At 40.4% G+C, this 26,965-nt stretch overlaps 1 protein-coding gene and 1 pseudogene across 2 annotated transcripts in view; one reads left to right on the top strand and one right to left on the bottom strand.

Moving 5' to 3' along the window:
• The window catches only part of RASGEF1B (RasGEF domain family member 1B), a 555,837-nt gene that overhangs the window by 494,309 nt on the left and 34,563 nt on the right, over positions 1-26,965 (bottom strand). The gene's annotated exons all lie outside the window — the stretch shown is intronic.
• On the top strand, positions 1,412-23,823 carry LOC309627473 (PHD finger-like domain-containing protein 5A pseudogene; annotated as a pseudogene). The gene has a single exon. The product of its transcript is annotated as a PHD finger-like domain-containing protein 5A pseudogene (transcript).

Below are 26,965 nucleotides of genomic sequence, written 5' to 3'. Positions count from 1 at the left end.
CAGCAAAAGCTAGTGATCTGGACTTCCCTGGTGGCGCAGTGGTTAAGAATCCACCTGCCAGTGCAGGGGACGTGGGTTCGAGCCCTGGTCCGGGAAGATCCCACATGCCGCAGAGCAACTAAGCCCGTGCGCCACAACTACTGAGCCCACGCGCCACAACTACTGAGCCCACGCGCCTAGAGCCCGTGCTCCACAACAAGAGAAGCCACCGCAATGAGAAGCCCGCACACCGCAATGAAGAGTAGCCCCAGCTGGGCGCAACTAGAGAAAGCCCGCGTGCAGCAACAAAGACACAACGCAGCCAAAATTAAATAAATGAATAAATAAATTTATTAAAAAAAAAAAAAAAGCAGTGATCCTGTAGTCAGTGGGCTCAATAGCATCAGGATCCATAGCAGGTCCCCTTTCAGGTTACAAGCCTTCCCCATCCTTCAGGGCTCTGTTAACACTTTTCTGTGTAAAAATGCACACATCTGAGCAAAGTGGACTGGGTTTGCAGGCGTGGCTAAACCTAAAGGAATTCGTGTGGTTCATTCCCCTTAAAGTAATTGTTAGCATTTGGTCTGTTTCTTTTCATAACATCACCCTTTAACCAACAAATGTTTCCAAGAGCTTTTTCTATTATCAGTCATCTGGTTTACTGGCTTGTCTGAGAGTTGAGCCCACAAGGTGCCTGATGGAGAAGGAAGTGGGGCTGCCGGAAGACTGGGGTGGGGACTTTTCTCTGAGGCACCAGAGGGGCCCCTTTTACTGCTTTGCACAAAGACCTCCCTGATGCCAGCAGCAACCTGAGTAACACCAGCCATTGCTGTAAAATCTATGCCACGTCCTCTAGAGGTCATATGAGGGCTCTGTAGTGTGGGCACAGCTCAGACCCAGTACATGTTAGCTGGCCATTGAGGGAATTCTGTATATGTTCAACGCAAACTGTTTTCCTTTCTTCAAAGAGTAGGTGGCGGACAGGAAGGCTTGAAATAACACTTGCTGTGTTTTTGGCTTATCAGAAAGGATGGATCCGTTACTGAGAGACTGAAGAATTTGGAAGCAAAGGTTGTATTTTCATCTTTTCTGAGGACTGAGACTTGGAAAGAGAATGATATGGGAGGTACTAAAGAAAATGAGTTTTTCTAGACTAAGGTTTACAGTATACATAAATATGCTTCATGATTGGCTAGACTAAGCTTATCCATTTAGCAATTATATATTAAGCCCTTGTTACGTCTCAGGCACTGAAGGAATGTATTTCAGGAAAACGGTGAAGAATGGGTTTGCCTGGAGCCACCACTTAAGACGGGTGCAAGCCAAGCAGAAGGAGTGACCTTGTCTGGGAGAGAGTGGATTAGCTTAACGAACTGGGGGTGGGAGCACCTAGAGGGTTGAGGGAGAGGCAATGACAACTGTGTTCAAATGTGTGAAGAGCTATTATAAGCAATTAGATTAGTTCTGTCCAGCCCTTAACTGTTAGACTCATGGATAAAAGGGTTGGGCAGGCAGAGTTTGGGTCTCACTGGAAATAAGAACCTTCAAACCATTATTACTGAAGCCTTGAGTACTAATGATTTTTTCATCACAGAAGATATTCAAGCAGGAGTTGAACGACTACTGGTTCTGGATGCTAAAGTGGGAATTCAAGCAGCACAACAGAATGAATGAATGAATGAATGAATGAATTTAAAGTGCTTTCTGATCCTTAGATTCCATGAGATTCTTAAGGAAGAGAGCCTTATGCTTTTCACGTCAGTTCTGGGGCACCAACTCCTTCCCTGTCTTCTATTAGACTTGTTAAATTTGAATAACACACATGTTGTAATAAGATCATAAAACGTGTTTTATTTTTGTTGCACCCTAACATTTATGAATTGATTTGATTCATACCTTCTGTTTATCTCACTTTGTAAATAAGAAAACAGAGAACATTTGAGTTCAATACAACAGCAGTCAAGAAAGGGTTCACTGTGGAATACTACTCAGTCATAAAAAAGAAGGAAACAATGCCATTTGCAGCAACGTGGATGGACCTAGAGATTATCATACTAAGTGAAGTAAGTCAGAAAGAGAGAGACAAGTACCATACGCTATCACTTATATGTGGAATCTAAAATATGACACATATGAACCTATCTATGAAGCAGAAACAGAATCACAGACATAGAGAACAGACTGGTGGTTGCCAAGGGGGAGGGGGTTGGGGGAGGGATGCAGTGGGAGGATGGGGTTAGCAGATGTAAGCTTTTATGTATAGAATGGATGAACAACAAGGTCCTACTGTACAGCACAGAGAACTATATTCAATATCCTATGATAAACCATAATGGAAAAGAATATAAAAAAAGAATGTATATATATATATATATATGTATAACTGAATCACTCTGCTGTACAGCAGTAATTAACACAACACTATAAATCAACTATAGTTCAATTAAAAAAAAGAAAGCGTTCATTGTACTAATGTTCTGTTTCTTGAGCTGGATGGTGAATATAGAAACTTATTCCACCTATCTGTCTGTCTGTCTGTCTGTCTATCTATCTACCTTCCTATTTGTCTAACTGGAATGCTACAACTGAATTATAAAGACAGAAAAATAGCTAACATTAGAATGCCTACACTCTTTCTGCTTTACAGCCTATAACTTAAACTATCCCTATGTAAGATTAATAAAATATACCCTTAAGGTAAAGATTTTTTTATTTGGCTTGTAGATATTTGACCTCATAAAAACTTCACAATTACTACTCAAATTGCATTGCCTCTCTCTTGGCTTTGTGATTATATCTACTTCTCCCTTGAATTCCCCAAGCCGCTCAGGATATTACAAAATGAAAACAAACAACTGTCAAATCTCAAATATAATCAAACGTACCATCCTTCTCAGGATGTCCTCTTTTTGTCTTTCTCTCCCCCTCACATGGCCTACCCAACCCCCTTCAATATGCGCACGCACACACACACACATACACACACACATACACATACCTGCACACATGCACACACATACTCCTCTGAAAAATTCATTGCCTGATTCCTGGCGGCTCTGAACACCGGCAAATTGCACAGCATCGGAAAATCCATATATATTCTAGCAGGCTGTGAAAAAGAATTTCCCCTGGAATTTGATGAGATGACCACCCAGAATCAGAATAACGCTTATTCAAGACATTTAAAACAGACTGGACAAAGCACTAGAGATTATGATGTAAAGATCAATTCTCCCCTAGCAAAGAAATAGACTAGGTGATTTAATGTACTTTTCCCATTGTTAATTTCTATGATCTTGAGATTAATTTGAATGCAAACTGAATCCATTTGAATAATAGCTCAAGAAAAGAACTTGGTTGCTAATTTAATAGGTGCCAGGGCGTGAAAATTTATTGTCATGATTATAGTAACTGAAACTAAGCTTGTAAAAATATTTTTGCAGAATATTAAACAGTTCTATAGTGACTAGGGCCACACACATATACATACAACATAGCAGGCTCTCTTTTATCATGAGTTTGTATTCTTCTTTAAGTGAAAATGATGTACCAAGATGCTGTTGGGTTAGAATTGCCTTAGTATGTCTCACTCTGATTTGTCATGGTTGCCTAAGAGATATGAGAGACAGCTCCTAAATAAGAAGATCACTTAGGACTGAAAGATGGCTGAAAGCTAGAACAAATACTCAAAACTGTAATTTTAAAGGAAGAACATGGCAGAGATGGGGGTGTGGTAGGGAGACATCCTCAGCATTTGCATTTTGGGATTCACATTTGCTTCTTTCAGCAGCATCCGTAGATCAAAGACACATCTTGCCCTTGTCTTTCTACTGTGAATTCCCTAATGGTTTGTATAAAATGCTCTAACTATAAGCATATAGGTAAATGTTTGCATTTGCACATACATTATGGTACATGTTGCCTGAGAGATAAAAGAATAAATGACAAATACTTCCATATCCAATTAATAAAGAGAACAAAAAATGTATCACAATGACTTTGTATTTTGTTTGTTGATTTGGTTTTTGGATAAAGGAAAAGTCAGAAAAGAATCAAAACAGATGAGAAGGGGTTCATCTCCTAATTGCCAAAAACCAATCAAAAGTTTAGTAATAACACCCACATTTTATTGGACATCCACTACATGCACAGTTTGTATCATTCTCTTAAATCCTTATAAAAATTGTGCATGCAGGCATTGTTATCCTCATTTTAGAGACAAAAAAAACAAGAATCAGAGAGGTTGGGCTTCCCTGGTGGCGCAGTGGTTGAGAATCTGCCTGCTAATGCAGGGGACGCGGGTTCGAGCCCTGGTCTGGGAAGATCCCACATGCCGCGGAGCAACTGGGCCCGTGAGCCACAACCACTGAGCCTGCGCGTCTGGAGCCTGTGCTCCGCAACAAGAGAGGCCGCGATAGTGAGAGGCCCGCGCACCGCGATGAAGAGTGGCCCCCGCTCGCCACAACTAGAGAAAGCCCTCGCACAGAAACGAAGACCCAACACAGCCATAAATAAATAAATAAATTAAAAAAAAAAAAAGAAAAGAAAAGAAACAGCAGCTTAGGAAGTTTGAAAGATTAAGCAAATGTTTAAAAAAAAAAAAAAAAAGAATCAGAGAGGTTAATTACCTTGCCCAAATAAGTAAATGGCAAACTAAAACTACCAACTAAGACCAAAGCCCCTGTTATTTCACCTGCATGTCTCAGTACCCACCATGGATACCTAAAGGGAGATGGTCCAGATTGAGGAATGGTGACTGGGCCTGTCTTTTAGGGTTATTTTTAATTTAGACACAAGTATCCTCTCAAATAATTTTGCCACACCTGACAGCCCTAACAGAAAGAGTAATAAAATCTTGATTTTGCAAAACAGAGAACTGATACTGGTTTAATTTAAATCTTCAGACGTTGACTGTATTTTAACATATACTCTCGTGGATTTGACTCAAAGATGCAAGTAAGCACTATGGGAATTTCAGACAACACAAAAGATACACTGAGGTTAAGAGGGGGTGTGGAGGACATATCCTGGGACTCGTGAAGTCCCAGCTTAGAGAGGCGGTAAGAATTCTATACTGTTTCCTTTCATGACTTTTGTAGTTTTCAGCCCAGACACTTCCTTACATAGAAGGTTAGCGTGGAGAGCGTCCGTTGGGTGGATTCTGTCCAATCACTTATGACATATTTAGATCTGGACTTTACTTCTTCCTGTTGTTACCTGCTCATTCAATGACTTCATAAGATAGTGGTGCAAGGACAATCAGGATTTGGTCTCAGAGACACAATCCCCAGAAATAGGTTTCTTCTAATGCAGATGTCGCATGTACCAGGATACAGCAATCATTTAACAAATATTTACCGAATGCCTAAAGCAAGTAGGACACTGAGGAGAATACAAAGAAGCATTCCTTCAAGTGCTTAAAATCCAGCTGGGGGTTTCAAAAGACAAGTAATGAGTGTAGGTGGCAAGTGATGGCTCTGGCCTGGCACGAGGCTCTGCAGCTTGGCCTGGATCCAGCCCAGGAATAAATCTACTCTTAGGCAGAAGGGATTACAGAAGCTGCCTGTGAAATCAGATCAGGTCTGTAAAGGACCAAACGGTCCCTGGCACACAGCAGGCACCCAGTGAAGACGGTTTTTTTCTCTCTCCCCTTTCTCTCCCATTACTCCAGGGAATAGCACCAAGCTCTCCTTGCAGTCAACCAGCTTCAGTGTTGCTCCCCGGTCCCGATAACAGGACTTTTCTTTCTTCTTGAGCCCTTGGCTCCACTAGTTCAAGAACTCTGTCCTGTTCCCCAGCTTGGTTACCTGCCCACATCCCAGACCCTTAAGAATTGAGGGCTCCATGCCTTGCTTTTGCTTGTCACTCTCCAAAGGACTGGCATTCCAAGCCACTTAGTGACAGGAGCCTGCTCCAAAAATGCCTATGGCCTGTTTGCCTGCTGCTTCAGATATTTCCTGCTCTGTAGTTTCTTATGCCCCACATGGGTCATCCAATTAGACCACAAATATCAATTCATTCCAGTGTACTAGCTGCCTAGAACACTTTGTTGGAAAGAAGTCCAAGGCCTCGTCTAGGTTCCAGAAAACAGGACGTCATGATCAACTAGTGATAGCTGTTCTTGGCATGGAAGGGTAGGGCTGGTGGGTACAAGGGCTGTATCCTTCCTAACCCTGTTTCACAGACTATTATCTTTTCATTACCCTCCTCACTCGGTACCATGTTTAACTTACCACACTTACCTACTTCCCAGCACTTGCAGTTGGATCTGTCCCTCTGACCCTACTTCAAAGACTCAGAATTGATACAGATCCAAATCCAAGTCTCCTCCCTGGCTTCACTATCCTATTGTCGAAGAAATCCTAAACTTAGCACAATAAAAATTATATAGTTCAGATTGGAGAGGTCAGGGTGAGAACAAGAATAAAACAGTACAGGCTAGAGGAAATATATTCAAAGATGTGGCATCTACAAAGTGTAGAATTATTCCAAGAATAAGCAGACCACCATGATTGATAGTAACCCATTCATTCACATCTGTCTTTATAATAACATACATCATAATTTGAACCCTGTTCTCTAGGACACGAGTATCAACAAAATCATTAACTCATATCCAAATCCTCCCAAAGAACTTGACATAAGGTTTTTTATCATTGAGTTGTTAGAGATCCTAACTAGGGAAATTAATTTGCTATCTACCTTGAACAATGCAAAAATTCAGATATGTTTGCAATCCTAATTTTCAAGTGGCCTTTCATAAACTTGTTTTTCATGGCCCTTGGCTAATTAAGAACCCTAGTTTCCACGTATATTTTATTTTTCAGGTTGGTTAGGAAGGTTTATCGTCTATTCCCTTTATTTGTCTTTTTCTCCTTAATGGGACAAGCCATCAGTTTGTCTGAACTGGCACACAAAATTACCAAGAAAAAAACAGACTTAATGGTCGTCAGAGTTTCAAGTTGCTATACATTTATTTGGTCTGCAAATTGTGAGCAATATTTACCACAAAAAAATGAGAAACAAGGAACCACATCGAGGTTTCTGGGGATTTATTTTCTGCATTTTTCTAGTATTTCTTTTACTACATACTTTAAGGAGACCAAGTTTACATGCCAGAAAAGTAGATACCTATCCCTTTAGAAAGTTCTACAATTTCATCCATTACAATGGCTGCAAATGTATTTCTATCAAACCAGACTGTCTCCATTCATGTCTGTTTACAACAGTGCACTCTGCTCTTCTTTGTTTGCACCACTGCGAAAGGAAAGTGGTCACTTTTCTCTGTAGTCTAGGAGACATTCTTTGGAAGGGAGGAGTACGGATGCCCAGTGATTAGAAAGAACATTCAAAATACTTGAACATCTTGGGACAAGAGATATTCCCCTTACAACTCCTATTTGTTTACAGCATGGTATTGTATCACCGTTAGTTTAAACTACAGTCTAACTACAGTTGCCCTAATTAGAAACTCATACTCCAGGGGTAGTCAGCCATCATTGAATCAGAGGCAACTTCTACAAGCCCTCAGCTATTCTTTTTATTTTTTTTTTAATTTTATTTATTTATTTATTTTTGGCTGCGCTGGGTCTTCGTTTCTGTGCGAGGGCTTTCTCTAGTTGCGGCGAGCGGGGGCCACTCTTCATCGCGGTGCGCGGGCCTCTCACCATCGCGGCCTCTCTTGTTGCGGAGCACAGGCTCCAGACGCGCAGGCTCAGTAGTTGTGGCTCACGGGCCCAGTTGCTCCGTGGCATGTGGGATCTTCCCAGACCAGGGCTCGAACCCGCGTCCCCCGCATTAGCAGGCAGATTCTCAACCACTGCGCCAACCAGGGAAGCCCCCTTCAGCTATTCTTATCGCTGATCAACACCAGAGGTTTTGACAACTGGCTTAACAAGTATTGAAAAGCGTTTTCACTGGTGAAATTAATGGCTTGTTAATTAGCAAAACAGGTGCTAGAAATGGGTTACCATTGGTGAAATTAGAATTATTCAGAACAGATGATTTGGGACACACACCTAGATACACATGAAAACAATATAGTAATATAGTAATATAATAAGTCCTGTAGTTGCTGCCTAATCTCTAAACATCCTGTGCCCAGCCAGAGGACTTTTGGTTTCCCCACAGTTCACTGAATCCTGACACTGCAATAGTGCCACACTTGCCTCAGGTAAATCTTTCTTGCAAAAGGTAAGAAAGGTAAACCTTTCAGGTGACCAAAAAGGATAGAACTGGAGCTTCATCTACCTGCAGAACAATTTGTATGACTGTGCTTGCTAATAAACACCTTCATGTGGGGAAGAATTCAGTATAATTCATTATAACCTGGCATCAAGAGTCTGTGTGTGTTGGAGGGGAGAGGTGGCTAATCATCATGTCCTTCTAACTAGCAGGGGCTACTGATATCTACCCCAAAGCATATCCAAGTTGGCTTAGGCCTGTTCACAAAAGGAACCCACCCTCCAAACATACCTGGACACACTGCTTCTTGCCAGACAATTCTATAATCTATATTCTAGCAAAGCTACCTTTATGCTAATGGATTGATTTAAAGTATAAAACCAATATTGAGATAAGAAAACACAAATAAGACTGAGCCCCTGAGGGACAGAACAGATTGTGTAGTTAGACAGTCACACTAAGCAATGATTTTATCTGCCATATCGTGACTACTTATTCTACAGCCAAACTGCATTTGAGCAAATTCTAGAATTATATTTGTTCCATGTGAAAACGGAAAATCAAATTAAATGTTATGAGAACCAAAGTGAGCGAGCCAGTTCTACTCAGGGGGTTGGAGGGTAGGGGGTGGGGGGATACATGGGTGCATATTTCATACCAGTGGGGATCTATTCTGCCCTGTTTCTTCTCTATTAAAGATGACTAGAGAAGGAAGAAAGGCCCAAGCTTTTCAGAGTATACTAATGGGTCTTTAGTTTGCAGAGAGAGGCCTGGAGCTGACTTTGAAGGGGGTAGGTAGAGAAAACCACATAATGAAATAGGAGAACTTTTAAGAGTAGCTGAGCCAGTAAAGAAAAATTGAGAAACAGAAAACCAAGAAAATGGAAGAAAACTAGAGTTCAGGCAAGAGTGGGACAGCACATGTGAAACAGTGAGTAGCTGATTTACAAACAGAACTAGAAGCCAGAGGTGACCAGGAAACAACTTCCCTTGAGGGACATCTGGATTTTACCAGCGTGATTGTATGGACTTTGAATGTCAAAAACAGTAATTATGATTGGTAATAATTTTCTTTTTTACAGACCCTTTTGCCTAAATCAGAGAAAAGGCTCTGTGATGTTGTGATATAATAAGAAACACTGCTTGGTCTTCATCTCCCATTCCTGGCACAGACCTCCGAAAACCCTTGGAATGTCCTGAGTGATAGCACTGAGAGGAGTGTATTTTGTTATTCGTAACAAGCTCTTTTCAGCCGTACCTGAGTTTCTGCTAATGAGGTGACTCTTGGAGGATGGAACCAACAGGAACCAACAAGGAGATTCAAGGGTTGGAATTTTCAGCTCCACCCCCCCAACCTTCAGGGAGGAAAGAGAGACTGAAGATTGAGTTAATCATCAATGGCCAATGATTTAATCAGTCATGCCTTCATAATGCACCTACATAAAAACTCTAAAGGCAGGAGTCTGGAGTGCTGCCAGGTCTGTGGACACATACAGGTGCAGGGAGGGTGGTGCATCCAAAGGGGCTGTAGAAGCTCCATGTACCCTCACCCCACACCTTGCCCAACCATCTATGCATTTGGCTGCTCATGAGCTGTATCCTTAATAATAAGCCAGTAATAATAAGTAAAACACTTTCCTGAGTTCCATGAGCTGCTCTAGCAAACTATCAGACCTGAGGAGGGGGTTGTGGGAGCCCCCAATTTACAGCCAGTTAGTCGCAACCGAAGTGGGGGACTCAGTCTTGTGGGACTGAGTCCTTAGCCTGTCTTTAGCTAATTCCGGGCAGTTAGTGTCAAAATTGAGTGAAACCGTAGGATACCCAGTTGGTGTCTGCTGAAAATTGGAGAACTGCATGGTGCGGGGGAAAAAAAACAACTATCTGGTGTCAGAAGTCTTGTGAGCACAGAAAGAGTGTTTTCTTTCAGGCTCCTTTAAAAAAAAAAAAAAAATCCTACATACACAACTACACCCATAGAAGAAAACTGCAACATCAAGGAGCCAAAGAGGGGTTACTAAGGGAACATATTAGCTTTTCTTAGAGTTCATGGCTCAGATAATGGAGACACCCTCACTTACGGTATGTTGAGTTCAAGCTGCTCTCTGAAGCTCACTGGCAGGTGAGCAGACAAGCAGAAGCATTCCTCTAGGAAATCCAGGTAGAAGCGCTCCATGAAGCTGTTCCAGTTTGGTGGCATTTGACTCACAGCCAGGAGCCTGGGCTGTCTGTCTCTGCTCACAGAACCTTACCTCCTGTCGTCACCATCCATCCACAGGGTCTCCCCATCCTCCACCTTTCTACTCACACGCTCTGTCTTGAGATGGTTTTTACTTACTTTTAGAGGCTTTTCCCCATGTGAGCACTAACTAGCCCCCAAATGATGCCCCCTCATAACCACTACCTAAAGTAATTTTTCAGAGATGAACTTACACAGGTATGAATGTATAGATTAATACAAATATTTTCTACTTTATAGGTTTCACACTCAGCCACCTCATATTCCTAAACAGTACTTCCACGAAATTCCTGAACTGAAGGCGAAACCACCACAAAGACTGCAGGTGACAAGGCACTGTGGTTAAGAGCACAGGTTCTGGAGCCATACTGCTGTGTGCAGATCCTAGCTGCCCTACATGCTAGCTTTGTAACGTGGGTAAGTTAATTCACCTCTCAGGGCTTCAGTGTTCTCAACTTTGAAACGAGGCTGTTACAGTACCCAAATCATAGACTTGTTGTGAGAGTTAGCATGTTTTATAAAACATTTAGCCGGGGGTGTGCTGGACTTGACTCCTTTTAGCTCACAAGAGCCTTTGGGCAGCATCTCTTCCCACGTCTCCCTTCAGTGACATCACACATATGGCCTGGCACTGGTCGTGGTGGGAGTATTCACACCACAGAAACTGGCAGATGCTACAAATTAGAACTTTTTTTTTTTTTTATTGAGAGCTGATTGTTTAACATTTACCAGTGTACCCACGCATTTAGTGCAAGGGCTAGCACATAGTTAGCTCTCAAGAAATATGAGCTATTCTTAACAGGAAAGATGATAAGGGGACTGCCTGGAAAGTTAAAGAATTTCCCCCCAACTTTTTCTCATCTTTGCAGTTATACAAAGAAAACTGAGTCAAACTATTCTTTGGTGATAGGGAAACTTCAAGCTAAACATATACCAAACGTCTCCAGCCCCAGCTAGCAACAATCTATATGTTCTTGACCGGAATCACCTTGCCCATTTCAATCTATGACACGGCACTAAGGTGCCTTATAAAAGATATATTGTACGTAACATGTGAACACTTTTCCAGTGGTCCTGCCAAACTCAAGGACATGTGGGTTACATACTTCTACTGAAGTCTGTGAGTGAGTTCCTGCTTGGGAATCAGTTCAAGGACAAAACTCATAAGTACTTCATGAACAACACAGATATCTCAAAGATACAATTTTAAAGAAATGACTAATGGACTCCCTCATCACCCCAACCAAGAAAAACAATCAGTGGAATAGAATCTTGTCAGAGTTTCCAGTTTGTTTGTAAAGGAGATGGATGCAGAATGAAAGAAATCAATCAAAAATGGTTTTTTTTTTCTTTCTCATGTTTACTGATAGAATTTAAAATCAAGATAAGTTTCCTAGAGTACTTACTGTGTAGTCTCTTTGGGCAGTGTGGAAATGAAGAAAATGGATTTTTAGTGTTTTATTTTATTTATTTTACTTTTTAGTATAAACAGGAAAAATGAATAAATCTACAAAGGCCAATGGACCATAGAAGTACAAATGGACCAGAGTTCAAGCAATAAGATCCTGCTTTGGGAAATCCTAAGTATTTCAGAAACACTATCAATAATGTTCTAAAATCTCCTTTTGCCACCCCTCTGTAATTAAGAATTTCATGACGTAACTCAGGCCCATAGCATACAACAGCCCAGTAAATTACCGCTGGATTTCATAAGTCTCAGCCAAGTATTTAGTCATTGTCACACTACAAGCTTAGGATCTTGCCCATAATTCTGGGTGAGATGTTTATTATTCTAATCAGGTATCCACGTAAGTGGGAAAGAAGAAAACTAGTTACTATAAATATACCAGCACATTATCCCTGAGCTATAACACTTGAAAGTTTCTGTTGAATCAAAAAGCAAATTCTGTTCACATGCTACAGTCAACCTGGTGACTATTCCTAGTGCACTACTATAGGCAGATGGGATCTGAATGACTGATTGTCTTAATATTTAGTTTAGTGGTGACAGGGGCGGTGTGGCACACACAGCACTCCCAGAGAAAAAAGTAAGACAAGGTTTATGGCATTATCAACCCAGAAGAAAGTAAAGGAAAACATTCTGTTCCAGAGACAAAGATGGTCAGGAAACCATAGGTCCTCAAAAACAGTCACGCAAGGGCACAGTTATCCACTCTCCAAGAAAGAAAAATAGAATACACACTTTCTTTTCTCTCTCCTCCGTCAACAACAGAGAAGCCCTATTAACCGTGGACCGTAAGAGTTCTTAGCACTGCAGGCTGCAACGCACTCCTCTCCCGCCAGCTTCCTGGCCTGAGGAAAGGGAGGAGGGTAGGGAAGAGGTGTCCTAGGAGAGAAGAGGCCTTTGGAAGCCAGCAGTGGAAAACAGATCCTTGTCTAAGAAAAGTAGGTCAAAAAACTACTGAACTCAACTGTTGACACACCTGAACATCACTGCCCCAGGGCTGCCACCCAAAGCCCAATCAAGACTTTCCCAAGTCCAAGTCCTACGGCATACAGGAAAGTTAGAAAAGTTAACTCTGTAGCCTGCCCAGCTTCTAACTTCTCTCCACATAGAGTAGGGTTAGGAGGACAGATGCCTATATTAAAAATGCAAATTACTTTTCTCTCACCTCCCTTCCACCTTTTCAGAGAGCTCCATGTCCAACTATGCTCTTTCCTGTACCCACCTCTACCAAAGACCCATGTGACCTTGCTCATTTCATGCAGATGCATTTCATCTCACACTCATGCCCATTCTTCACTACTGCCAAGACTAGAACAAAGTGCTTGGCTTTGGAGTGAAGGGACTCAGGCTTTGGAGTGAAGGGACATGAATGCTGTTTTCACTACTTACTATCTCTTTAACCTTGGATGAATTACCCTCTCTGAGAGATAGTTTCTGCATCTAGAAATGAGAATAAATCCTATTCCCCAGGTTTGTTGTGGATTAAATGGGATAACATATATAAAATGACTGGCACATGACAGGCTATGAACCTCCTGAATGGGATTAAGTATGGGATTTAATATACATAATTTAAATAAATATAGAAGAGGACCTCGAGAAGCCTGAGCTCCGGGGCCAGATTTAGTGTAAGAGGAGGAGAAATGGGGTAGAAGAAAGGATGACAGAGGATAAAGGAAATACTATGGCTGTTTTAAATCCAAGATCTTGTCTTTGGATGACAGTATGGTTGAGTCAGTATATAAAGAGAGGATTAAACTATACAAAACATCTAGAAAAACTGTTTACAAAGTTAAAGGGAATACTTCTTCTCTACTCCTGATGAAGGGAACTCATTCAGTGTAACTCCCATGATCTCTCTGGGAGTAACCTATCTGATTGATAAATTTGAAGGAATAAACTGGACATGCTCAGTTCAGCTCTTCCTTTATACCTCTTGGTTCCCTTGTGTTCCTCCAGGGTAGCCCCAAGTCATGCCCTGACATCCCTTCTCCTCCATCCCTGCCCCACCCACAGAGACTCGGCCATGGTTCGGCACAGCCCATAACCAGGTGGGAAAGTAGGATTAAATCTATCCTCCAACTGAGCCTTTATGAGTAACTAAAGATGAGCTCTCATCTATCTTACTCTGTTGTCTTAATTCTTACTTTTCTTAGCACTCAGGCAGGACAAAGGGTTTTATTTAATGGGCTCCCTTCAAGGATCCCAACAAACGTTAATGCTATTTATGGATATTGGAAAACTAACAAAGCAAAGAGAACACCCAAAACTGGTCTGGCTATGTCAAAATAATACTAATTAGAATAAATGGCAAAAAAATTCCACTATGACTAACTGTCATATGTATAATAACTACTAAAAATACCATTCATGTGGGTCATCTGATTTTTCTTTGAAATGTAATGTGTTAAATTTAATAAATGTATTTCCATATATTTAGGCTTCCTCTGTTCTTCTAGCACTCAAATATTACAAAAATGGCAACCACTTGAGTGGATACAGTCTAAGCAACCTGATTAAACCCTAGTCCTTGCCCCCAGCTAGACCCTGCCCTGTGGGCTTTCCTGAACTGACCTACAGGAAGTCGATTCATTGCTTAAAGTAAGTTTTGTATACACCAAGGGATCCACACCTTCCACCGTAGGGAGGTAGTTACTTAGAGAGAAAGCAGTTAAAATGTGAAGTTCATCATCAGTGGAAGCTCACAGAATGACCCAGAGGGCCTTCTTCTCGGAGAGAAAATAGGATTTTAACTGACAGATTCGAGCCTAGGTTCCTCTCTAGGACCTCCCAATAGAGGTCATGAACTGTGATGTAACTGCACGGTTTCAAACCACTTTCAGTTCAGTTCACACCAGGCCCCCATGGAAGGCATTTCAGGCTTCCACCTCTCTCTGCATGCCAGTCTCAATCACCCCGTCCCGCTCCCGGCCACCCTATGTTTATGACTTTAGTATGAGAGGTTTAAACTGCGTCTGTCTCTGTTACTGACTGTTCACCTTTCATCCACAACACTTGAGTCCTTCCCTAAATCGCTCCCTTTGAGATAAGTGAGTGGGTTCTTCATGCTCCTGTACAAGTAGCTTTCTTGACCCAATTACAGTCAGACTGAGACTCTAACAAGTTTTTACCCTTGAAACTAACCAAGGATCCTGAAGCTTGGGGGCTCTATTCTCCTATTGGTGGTAAGATCCTTAAAGTTTGGGGCTATGTTTTGTTCACTTCTGAATTCCCCAGTGCTTCGAAGAGCAGCTCTCATGAGTAGCTGTCGGATAAATCCTTGCAAATGAATAATGAAGCACTTACACTCTAACAGGAAAACTCAAAAGCTTTAGGAAATGCTCCGTAAATCAACAAGATGATGAGCAAGAAGGATGACTCAAGAGACCTGCTTATAATGGTATAAGAGACTAGGACCCCAACTCAGCCAGATTTCACTACCTAGGAGAAGAATTTCCTCTTTTACACCCTCAGACGTGCGGGGCTGTTTCCATTTTTGCTAGGTGTGGCCGCTCAGAACCCTCCTCTCCCCCATGCAGCTTGAGTACTTTTTCTATCCTATATTTCATCGGGCAACTTTTTAGGAAAAAGCTGAACACACACACACACACACACACAGTGGTTCTTGGTGACCTCTAATTGGTATAAACTGATCAACACATTGCTCTGCCTTGGCCACTGTGATTGCTTCAGGGATGTCACAAGAAGGTGAGATTCCACCCCAGCCAATGAGATATGGAGAACTCCTTCTTGGAGGAGGTTTCTAAGAAACATAGTTCTTTGCTCTCTTGTGACTGCTACTGAAAGTTGTGCTGTCTACCCCTGCAGGACGTAAGCAAGGAAGCACAGAGCCGCCAGAAGCTGCTAGCAGCCATCTTGTGGCAAACCACAGAAGGCATAAGGAAAACAGAGAAGAGGAAGGAAGAGACAAAATGATGGACTCAATGAACCACTGGCTCCAGCCTGACCTGAAGCCTGACCTACCTCTGTGAGTTCTCAGTTACGTGAGCTGATAAATGCCTCATTGTTTTAGCCAATTTGAGACCAGTTTTCTGTTACCTGCACATGGCTAAAGCCAAATTCAATTAATTGATCAAGGCAGCTCTTAATAAGTTGCTATGTCCTCAATGAGTTGAAAAGTTTAAACACATCAAGGTCAAGGGACCCACTAGGGGGACTTTCAATGCAGCAAAAAAAGGGAGAGAATGCAAAAGCCTCAGCACTTCCCAGCCTATGCCCTCACCTCTGGCCATTTCAGCCTCTTTGGATTCCCTTCAGGCATTTATCTGCATTCATTACATGCTAATTATGTTCAAGCCAGTGCCTAGAGAATGAACAAAAACACTGTCTCTACTTTCTAGAAGCTCATAAATAACTATAGAATGTGTGTAGGTAAAGACTTAAAGTATTAAGAAACTAAAATGAAGTTTTAAAAAGTGGATTTCCCCCTAAATTCCCTTTAATTTTAAGCCATATTTTTTTACAATTTCAACATGGATTAAAAATAACTTCACAATAAACTACAAATGTATTAACAGTAAGTGCCAGAGCAGTGGAAAATCTAACAAAATAATATCTGTGAAACATTTTGTGCAGCACAATGTACCATGCACCCATGTACTGTTTCATAAACAATAACGGCCAAGAATTATTGGACATCTACTGTATGCCATGTGCTAGTAATGCTGAACATTCTGTATACATTATCTCAATCTCTACCACAAATTGTTATTCCCGTTTGATAGATGAGAATGCCAAGGCACAGAGAATGTAATTGATTTGCCCCAGACCACACAGTGAGAAAGCAGTGGGCTAGGACTTGAACTTAGGCAATCTGACTTCAAATCCTGGATCTCTCACTACTGTGTTATTCTGTTAAAAGATTTCATAACATACGGTGGGCAGAATAATGGTCCCCCAAAGACATCCATGTTCTACTCCCCTGACTATGACTATGTCAGGCTACATAGCAAGGGGGAATTAAGGGTGCTGATGGCATTAAGGTTGTTAGTCAGTTGACCTTGAGCTGTGAAGATTATCCTGGATTATCCGCTTGGACCCAACGTAATCACAGCAATGACAAAAGCAGAAGTCAGACTGATACAACGTGAGAAAGACTCAACCGGCCATTGCTGGCTTTGAAGAGGAAGGAAGGGGCCATGAGCCAAGAAGTGAGGGCAGCTTCTAGAAGCTGGAAAAGGTGAGAAAGCACATTCTCCCTTACAGCCTCCAGATAGGATCGCAAGCCTGTCAGCACCTTGATTTTAGCCCAGTAAGATCCATTTTTGGACTCTGACCTCCAGAACTGAAAAATGACAATTTTGTTTTGTTTAAAGCCACTAAGTTTTTGGCAATTAGTTACAGCAGCAATAGGAAACTAACATACAAAGTATGTATACATTTTCACACCATGTAGGTAAAAAGATGAATAAGGTAACAATGGTCCCCAAGATATTATTTTTAAAAAGTGAGTCAAAATCCAACCCTATGGGAAAAGAAGCACTGGCCTTGGAGATACCATAGTTCGGTTCATACTGACAAGTAACTAAATGACCTTGGGCAAGTTACCAAGCTCTCTGAGTGAGTTTCCTTCTCTGTAAATCAGGGATTACTCTTCTCATAGGGCTGGAGTAAGGACTAAGAAAGTTTTTAGAAACAAGCTAACACAATGCTGGGCACTCACCTGCCCCCTTCTTCTTATAAACCCCCAAAGGAACACTGAGAAAAAAACACAGTCATCTTAGGAAAAAGCTGTATTTTATTAATATTAAGGATATCAAACAATTTAAACATCAATGTAATTTGCTATATGGAAATGGTGTGAATTCTAAAAAAGAGATCAACATACCCCAAATTTTAAGGCAAGAAGTTTCTCATCCTAGGGGTCATGCTAGAGCTTTGGTCTCTCTCTTCTTTCTGTTTCTGTCTGTCTGTCTGTCCGTCTCACTCTCTCTCCAGGGATCAAGTTAAAGTAAGATAGTAGTCCAACAAAAAGAAAGATGTAAACACATTGATTTATGTCCATTTTGCTGTGCAAATAACTAGCACTGTTTTCGTTACATAGGCTGCTTCTCAAGAGGAATATGTATTTTTAAAACGGCCTTCTCTGGGGCTTCGACTGAGATCTGCATATCAAGGTTTTACCCTTTCCCCCAGTGACCCATTTGTCTGAGGGAGGCATTCAATTAGACTGCCAGAGCAAATTGATTCAGTATTGACCAGGAAAGGCTTCTCGCTTGAAAGACATATTACACCAAGGTGGAGGTGTCACTGCCACCAGTCAATACTCAAGTGCAAAGGCCCAGATGATTCAGGAATAGGAAATGAAGAAAGGTCCTCCCCAGGCATTTGGAGCAGAAAAGCCTCCTCTTTCTCTTACAGAAGAGGTAGCATGGGAGTGAGAAGCCCAATAAATTGGGTTTTCGTAAAGGTAGGAAACTGATTCCCAGTCTCTGCTAGCAGTAAATGGGAATAAGGAAAATGGAAATTCAGGAATGAGGCAAAGGTTACTTCACCTCAAGACCCAAAACTGGGATTTGAGGTTTCAGTAATCTTATCTCTCAAGGTCATTGCTCTTTAGAGAAATACCCCTGCTCTTTTCAGATACCCTTGCCTCTCCTCCCTCTGCAGATGCAGCCATGAAGCCCAGATCTGACAAATTTATCAAAACTCTCTCTTTACGACCTTCACACATTGTGTTTATCAACAAAAGATAGACACTCAGTTGTTTTAGACAAGAAATTGGGTCCCTTTACATCCGGACCATCAAAAAGCCCTGTATACCCAGTGAGACAGAAATAAATGCTAATCGATGATAAGCACGCTTTATTTAATATAAAACTGGTACTCAGATTAAAGGGCAGGAAGGACCCAAGTTTGTGGTATCTGATGTTGGCTTTTAATCTTTATTATTTCTCAAATGATGGCTTTGATTTGTTGAAATGTTTTATAGCCTTGAATATCTGACAGAATAAATTAAACCCTTTCTAAGAGCTTTCCCTTGATTATCCCAAGTACCCACTATAGATAAGATTGTCCTTTACATCCCACTTGAAAAATCATAAAATTGGTTCCATTAAAATAATTAGGACCCCCACCTTCATTTTAAGATTTAGCCTCTACATGTTTACAGCACTGCTATTTTATTTACATTTTCACATCCTTGGAACAGGGTGACCATTTTCATTGTGTGGCACACATATTATTAAAGACTTGTAGTTTCCAAATGTCACTGGTGAAAGCTGAAATCCATTATCATTTACTCTCGGAAATGAAGCCCATCATGCTGTGCACTTGCAGAAAAGAATAAAGAGGTTTAAACCAGAATCTGCATAATCCCAGGTAGAGGCAGAAGCAGCAGTACTGGAAGAAAAAAAAGGCATCATCTCTGATATGCAAACTCAGGGGAAAAAATGGCATATATTACAAATCAGGCCATGTGAATGCACAGTACCCAAGAATATGCTTAAATAAGTACACACGTTGTGATGAATCTATTCAAGGCACTGATGATCATTTTCTAAGCTACTTCATAAAGTTCCTCAGACACACATATATGCACAATTCTGTAGTGAAAATACAGCTGCCATTCCTTCTATTTTCATTTGGAAGCCAATGGCAGATAAAATGAAAAACCCTGTCTTCAACCCTATCCAAAAAGATACTCCTCAGAGAATACTTCTTTCATTTACTATTTCTTTCCAAATAAATTTCTAATATTATTCATATGCCTGATTGAAAAAATATTTCTAGTATTAAGTTAAAGGGGAATAAGGAAATGGGTGAGCACATGCCCAAGGCGGAGAGGAAAATGTCCTATATACTCCAGAACCTTGCTCAAACTAAAAGGATAGAAGGGGACACGTTTCTCAAAGAATCCATTTCTTCTAACAATAACTCAATTTCAAATAATGGTGCTAGTCACTAAAATAATAACTATGAAGATTATGTAAAAAACATGGAAAAGAGTTTATAAAATGTAAATGCAAAAGAAAACATGGAATTGTGTCTATACTATTACTGCAACCTTGAGAAATTATTTATATAGGTATATTTATACCTATAGAGAAAAGGTCATAAAAATATTCACAGATATGATGATAGTAATTATTTTTGTGTAGGAGAGTGGTGGCAGTTAAGGATGCATTTTTTCCTTATTCTCTTTATCTGTCATTTCTAATATTTTTACAATGAAAATATATTGCTTTTTAATTTAATTTAAATTTTTTTAAATCTCTAATTTTAAAGATACAAGAGGCTAAAGACTCTAAATCCCATCTCCAACTTTTTTGTAGGGAAAATTATGTTCTCAAAGCATTGAATTCACAAGGCTGGGAGAAAATATTACCATTTGCGGCTTACTATATCTGCTACTTATTCATTATGAATTTCTTAAATTGGAGAAGGCCATACCTGCTGGGAGAACTTGGGAAGGATGAGTAAGGAAACCCAAGAAGGAAAGTATCAAGTACATTTGAAGCTAATGAGTTTCCTGGATGTTTATTCACAACATTGATGGTGTTCAGGATAACCTACCCCAAGATATGGCACCTTGGCATAAACTGAAAAAAATTTAAGAAATGTCACATTCAGGAAGGACTTTCTGAACTTCCCCTGAAGTAGGTCACAAAACCCTTATGGGAGAGGGGCCCTCCCTATGCAGGGAGGAAAGGAACATCCTTATTTCCAAGGTGGAAGGATGTTGAAAGGAATCCGAACAGGCCTTGCTCTTTTCCCGTGTACTACCCTTAGCTCATACTCTGTTATCCTATCGCATTTTTCCACGACTTTCCACTCTTCATCAAACCTAGCGTGAAAACGCTCTGGCTTAATTGCTTCTTCAAGTCTTTGTTTCCTTATTAAGGCTCTTGTGTCATGTAAAAGTTATATTAAATACATTTGTATGCTTTTTTCTTGTTAATCTGTCTTGTTATAGGGGCCCCAGCCAAGAACTTAGAAGAGTAGAAGGAAAAGATTTTTCCTCCTCTATAGCATCATGAAGTAAAACTATATTAGCATACCATGTTAAGTCCAAATCATTTCTGAAAAATATTTAAGTAATGGGTAGAAAGGGCTCTTCCCTTCCCTCACCACAGCACCCCTCAGCCTCGGTCTACACCAGCTTAAGGTTAGCTCCTTTCCTTCCAACAAAGTGTTCACACGCAGGGAGAGGCAGGAGGTAATACTGGAGGCTTTATTAACATGTGAAGAACTGTGAGTGAATGTGCTACTCACAAAACTGAAAAATTAGTAACCATGGATTTAGACTAGGCCTCACAGGATACCAAGTTCAGCTCCTCTTATGAAGTTCTATCGGTGTTCATATCCTTTGCACTATTCCCTTGATAACAAAGACGAGAATCTTTCTTCAACAGAGACTGTCAGCTGTGACAAAATCAGGGAAGATTTCTCACTTGGCGACTGTCTTTTAGAGAATAATCATGGGTGGCATAGAGGGAGCTATGGCTAAACATCACCAGGACTTGATCTTTTGCCTCAAGCAGGCTCGTGTTGCCATTGGAAGACTGTGTGAAAGATGTGATGGCAAGTGTTTGATCTGTGACTCCTATGTGTGTCCCTGCACCCTGGTGTGCATGTGTGATGAATGTAACTATGGCTCTTACCAGGGACACTGTGTGATCCGTGGAGGCCCCGGAGTTTCAGATGCCTATTTTTGTAAGGAGTGCACCATCCAGGAGAAAGACAGAGATGGTTGCCCAAAGATTGTCAGTTTTGGGAGCTCTAAGACAGATCTCTTCTATGAATGCAAAAAATAGGGCTTCAAGAAGAGGTGATTGGAGGGCTGCCTCTTCCTCCCCCCATCAAGCTGCTGCAGCTGCCAAAAGAGATGCCTACAGAAAGGAAATGGAGCACACAGCATCACCAGAATTGCCTATTAGTACACTGGCACCTTTCCACCCTTTCCTCTCCTCTCACCCAGCCATGGTAGGAATGGAAAAAAAAGATTCTTCGCAGAGCACTCTGGCAGACTGTATCACAGAAAAATGGATAGATTGGTTCATGGCGTTCCTTAAGTTCAAGAAGCAAGACTGTGTTATCCACATCGAGAAGTTCTGTACACCAAAAGCTTCTAAAACAGGAATGATCTATCAGTTCAGTCTTCTGTTTGAGGAGCTGTGAAGCTAGCTGCAGGGAGAAGCACGTTCTTGCAGCAGCTCTGATGGTAGTTGTCCTTGATGAAACATCTGCAGGGTGGTAGTGGGCTCTCAGAACAATAAGTGTGGGCATTTCATCTGTAACACCCGCCAGGTGGTGCTGGTTCATGTTATTTTTCTTCTAAAAATTGGAAACCCTTTCTGTTGCTATTGTATTAATAAAGCAGGTGTTTATTTTCTGGTAGTCAGCCTATTTTCTGGTAGTCAGCCCCTTCCCAATTTAATCTTAACTCTAGGAATTTTAGTCACCCAGGAATTTGTGATTCAGAATAAAGGTATTGGGATTCATGCAAAAAAGAAAATAATCATGGTAAGAGAAAGCACTTGTGATGTTTAGGAAAAAAATGTAGAGTTCTTTTTTAAGTATCTACACATAAATTAACCAGCCACAAAGAATAAGTAACACTGAAAGGAACAATACTGATATGTAAGCAAGATGCCAAAAAGCAAGAAATCTAATAACCAGACTCTCAACTCTTGTGTGTCTACAGCATCAATTGAATATTTAAAAACCTGAACATGTAATGGTAAAAAGAATAGACACTCTAAGAATGAGCTAAGCAAAGCCAGTTCATACTTTCCCATGGCTAATTTGCAGAATGGGAAAAGTACTTTTGGAGCAAGGTAAAAACACATAGCTTGTTGTTTATGTATTTACCAAAATTAAAATGAAGGACAATCAACATACTAAACTACATAATACTGATTTTTGCTGTACAGTTTCAGCAGAGACAGGAAGTCTCACCAAACATTCCGTCAGCTCCTCAACGTAAGAAGGAAGCAGCCACATCACTGGGTCACTACTTGAAGGACAGTGTCTCGAACCACAGCAGACTTTGCGTGAGCCACTGTTGTGTTAAACCAACTAGGCTTTGAGGATCGAGTGTTCCCACGGCTTGACCTAGCCTACCCTGACTACAATAGTCAACTCTAACTTTTCTTTGCCTTAATCAACATTAACTTTTCTTCTGCCTTGCCATAAAATTGATAATTCAAAAAGAGCTGGGCTTCCCTGGTGGCGCAGTGGTTAAGAATCCGCCTGCCAGTGCAGGGGACACGGGTTCGAGCCCTGGTCCAGGAAGATCCCTCATGCTGCGGAGCAACTAAGCCCCTGCACCACAACTACTGGGCCTGCGCTCTAGAGCCCGCGAGCCACAACTACTGAAGCCTGTGTACCTAGAGCCCATGCTCCGCAACAAGAGAAGCCACCGCAATGAGAAGCCCGTGCACTGCAATGAAGAGTAGCCCACGCTCACCACAACTAAAGAAAGCCCGTGCACAGCAACGAAGACCCAATGCAGTCAAAATATAATAAATTAAAAAAATAAATTTAAAAAACCCAAAAAAACAAAGAGAGTGAATAATGCTAATTTATATACATACATATATATATATATATATATATATATATATATATATATATATATAAAAGAAGCAGCAAGGGCTATCTTAAATATTTAGAGTTTTAATACACATTATATCAGTTGACATTAATTGGTGTCCCATGGGAGAAAAAAGGGTTTCATAGTCAAGTAATCTTTAAATCCTAGAGATTAAAAATGTAAAGTCAAATATTAAAGGCTCTGAAAAGTCCTACACCAAAGAATAGGTGTAACTGCCCAATCCAGCATTTTTCAAGTAAACTAACAATATTTCAGTGAAAATGAGCTTGGGAAATGCTAATTCTATTCCCCCCAGTCCCCCCAAAAACTAATTTGCACGCTAATAAAATCTGTATCCAGCTACTATTGAAATTTATTTGCATTCCCTAAGCAAATTTATTTGCATTCCCTAAGCATCACCTGGTAAATGAAGAGGGTGATAGTCAAGATACTTAACCTCAGTATATCCCAGACATCTGTCAGTCAGAACGGACTCTAGGCCATGAAAACCCCCTACTGTGCCAGGCTGTAATTCTTTAATTACTGGATTGTAGGAAGGTCCAGGATGCAGAGGGCAGAGAGAGAGGTAGGTACTCAGAACAGTGGTTATACACCAACTGGTATAGTTGATATTTTACATCCAATACTAACTAAATATCAATTGCGCCTAAGGGTAAGTGATAGATAACGTATTTACTTTAAGATTATGATTTGAACATTTCTTCATCTTCACTTGCCTAAAAGGCCTAAGTCTTGCTTAATAATTTATTTCTGAAGACCTTTTATTTTTCAGTGGGTAGTCAACAAATTTAACAGGTATGGAAGTCCAGAAAATGTTTAATAGGCACCTATCATATGAAGGCACTGTGGTAGATGTTTTCATAAAATTAAACAAGAAAACATGTTTTTCTGTAACCCAGGGCATGTTAAGACATTTAATTGATACATACTTGCAGACTGAAATATTGACAAGGCAATAGTTTAACTGGATATTTGACAAATGTAGTTCAAAAAAATGTTTAAGTCTGTTTCATTGTATTGAAACTAAAGACACAACATGAACATACCTAGTACACATTTCCTTGTATGGAAAACTATTTGGCTTTGTTGAAAGAGTATCTGAATGTAAGTTTTATTTTACAGGTAAAAGATTCTCCTCACCGCCTGGAATCAACTTACTGAACTCTGTTTTCAATAAGAAGCATTTTTTAAAATTTGGAAATGTTCTGGAACATTATAACATGTTCAGAATGGAGTGAAGCAGGAGTTAATTCAACTAATCTTCTACATCTCCTTAACAGCCAAAAATTCATAACTATCTACCAATAAGATATTTTAAGCCCTGTTTTGGATCTAAACATCCAAGGAAATGAAACATTCATATGATGTTTCAGGAACCTATTTTAAACAGGGTCCTTTTAGTGGCTGAGCTGATCAATAATGACCTAAAATATTTCTTAAAAATCTCAGCCACTATCAAATTTAATTTATGTAAATGAAGAACATGATAAGATTGATCCAAGAATCATTCTTGGCTTTGAGAAAATGCTGCCATCAGTGTTTTCTTCTATATCCTTTAAAACAAAGGCAGGGATTTGCGGCATTATTGCAGAGAAAAATGAGTCCTGGATTTTACCAGATAGGAACTCACTATATTCCTCCATGTTTACTCTTCATTCTTCTTTACTTTACTCCTTAAATTATACTCAAATGCCCTTGACAAACAAGGGAAATATCCAATCTTAATGGCTGAATAGTTCCATCATCATTTATTAATTCTAAGTTTGTTGGGCGCTTTACTCCACTTGGGTTGGCCTTAAGTATCGCAGTTTGTGACTCCTTGGTCCAAAATACAAGGCCAGACTCTGCCATCATAAAAGATGATGAAAAAGTTCTTAATGAGTTCTTGTGGGATAAGCTACTCAGATCTGTTGTTTTGCCAGTGTTTGTAATCTTTTCTGTTTAAATTACAACTCAGAGTTCAGGAAGTGCTTTCAGATTAAACAGAATGAGATTTAAAATTCTAACTCGGGGGCATACCCCTGACATAATTAGCAGTTAAAATCAATATGGACCCCTACTGTTAGGTGATTACTGAGATAATCCTCAGCTCTAATGCAATATGCTTGGTGAGGCAGTGTAATTCACTCTGTTGTGAATTATTTGCCTTCAATTGGATTTATTTAATATGGTACTTCTTTACATCCTTTAAAAAGTGTCAAGGAAATACAGTGTGTCTATTTACATAATAACTCAATCATTCCATCACCATTTATTAATTCTGTGTTTGTTGGGAGGAACTGGGATGTTAAGGTAAATTGAATATCTTATTGACTGAGAGGAAACCAGAAGATAATTAGCTAATATCTTGAAACCTTTCTAAAATGTACATCTACTTCCAGTTAAACATGATGCATTGAACAGTTTCTGATACTCCAATTTTAGGAAAGACAAAGAAAAGTTAGGAGAAGACAGAAACAGAATATTGGAGGATGGAGAGCAGATTGACAAGTGATCCTGACTTAGCAGACCTGAGAAAACTTAATCCTAAAGCAGCACTGAAAGAAACCAAAAGCAAACCAATTATTTCCTCAGAATGATTAAAAGACGTAGAAGACTAGTAATATACCTCCAAAAGAGTAGGAAATTGAGCAGGGTTAAAAACAGGAAGATTGATTGGGAGTCTGCACAAGACTGCTCCTCCCCAAACTACAGAGGACTCTAGATTCACTCTCTGGAGATGGAGAATGGAAGGGATTATGGGCTAGAGGACACCAGGGACACAGAGAATAAGGGATATCACACTAAAGATAGGATGATCATATAAAAGCCACATATTGAAAGGTAAGATTTCCAGTTACTTACCCACCCTTGCATCCAGAACTCACATAGCTAGGCTTTTATTTCTTTCCCAACAGACAGGAGTTTGGGAAATTTCTCTCTGGAAAAACTTGCCAGCTCCAGAGAATGGAGCCACAGGCATTGATGGGGGATTGCAGGAAGAGGCAGAGGCAACTGAAATGGCCTAGCCTAATCATCCTACACTGAAGCCTTTCAGTTGACAAGTCACACACAGAACTTCCAATAAGAACTTTAGTGCCCGCTTCTTAAATATGAAAAACAGAAAAAAAAATTGTTTTTCAAATAAACCTAGGTTTGTATTTTTTAAAATGCAGAGAAAAGAAAAAAAAATTTTTTTAAAAAGCCCGTCACTAATGTTCTCTGATTGGTAAGAGAAGATACTGAACTGAAAGAAATAAGGGAAAGAGTCTATACGAAAGAAGCATTGTCAAAGAGAAATTGCACTGGAGAGTTAAACAGGCGAGGAAGACTTTATTCGGGATTATTGCAACAGGGATCAAGACTATTTGCAGTAGGGAAGAGAGATTGAACTCAACTCCAGATACAATAGGGACAGCTGGGGATTTAGAGCCCATAGGCAGGATGAGGGAGTCGGCAGATGGGAAATCACTAAGAAGAAATTTGTTAGGTATCAAAGGTTGGGGGGATGAGGAATTTGATTGGATACCAAGGGCGGGGG

The sequence above is a fragment of the Balaenoptera borealis genome (genome assembly GCF_965194805.1).
Source record: "Balaenoptera borealis genome assembly, chromosome: 4".
In the NCBI taxonomy this organism is placed as follows: domain Eukaryota; kingdom Metazoa; phylum Chordata; class Mammalia; order Artiodactyla; family Balaenopteridae; genus Balaenoptera; species Balaenoptera borealis.
Note: the sequence above shows the minus strand (reverse complement) of the source record. Positions and strands in the feature narration are given on the sequence as shown.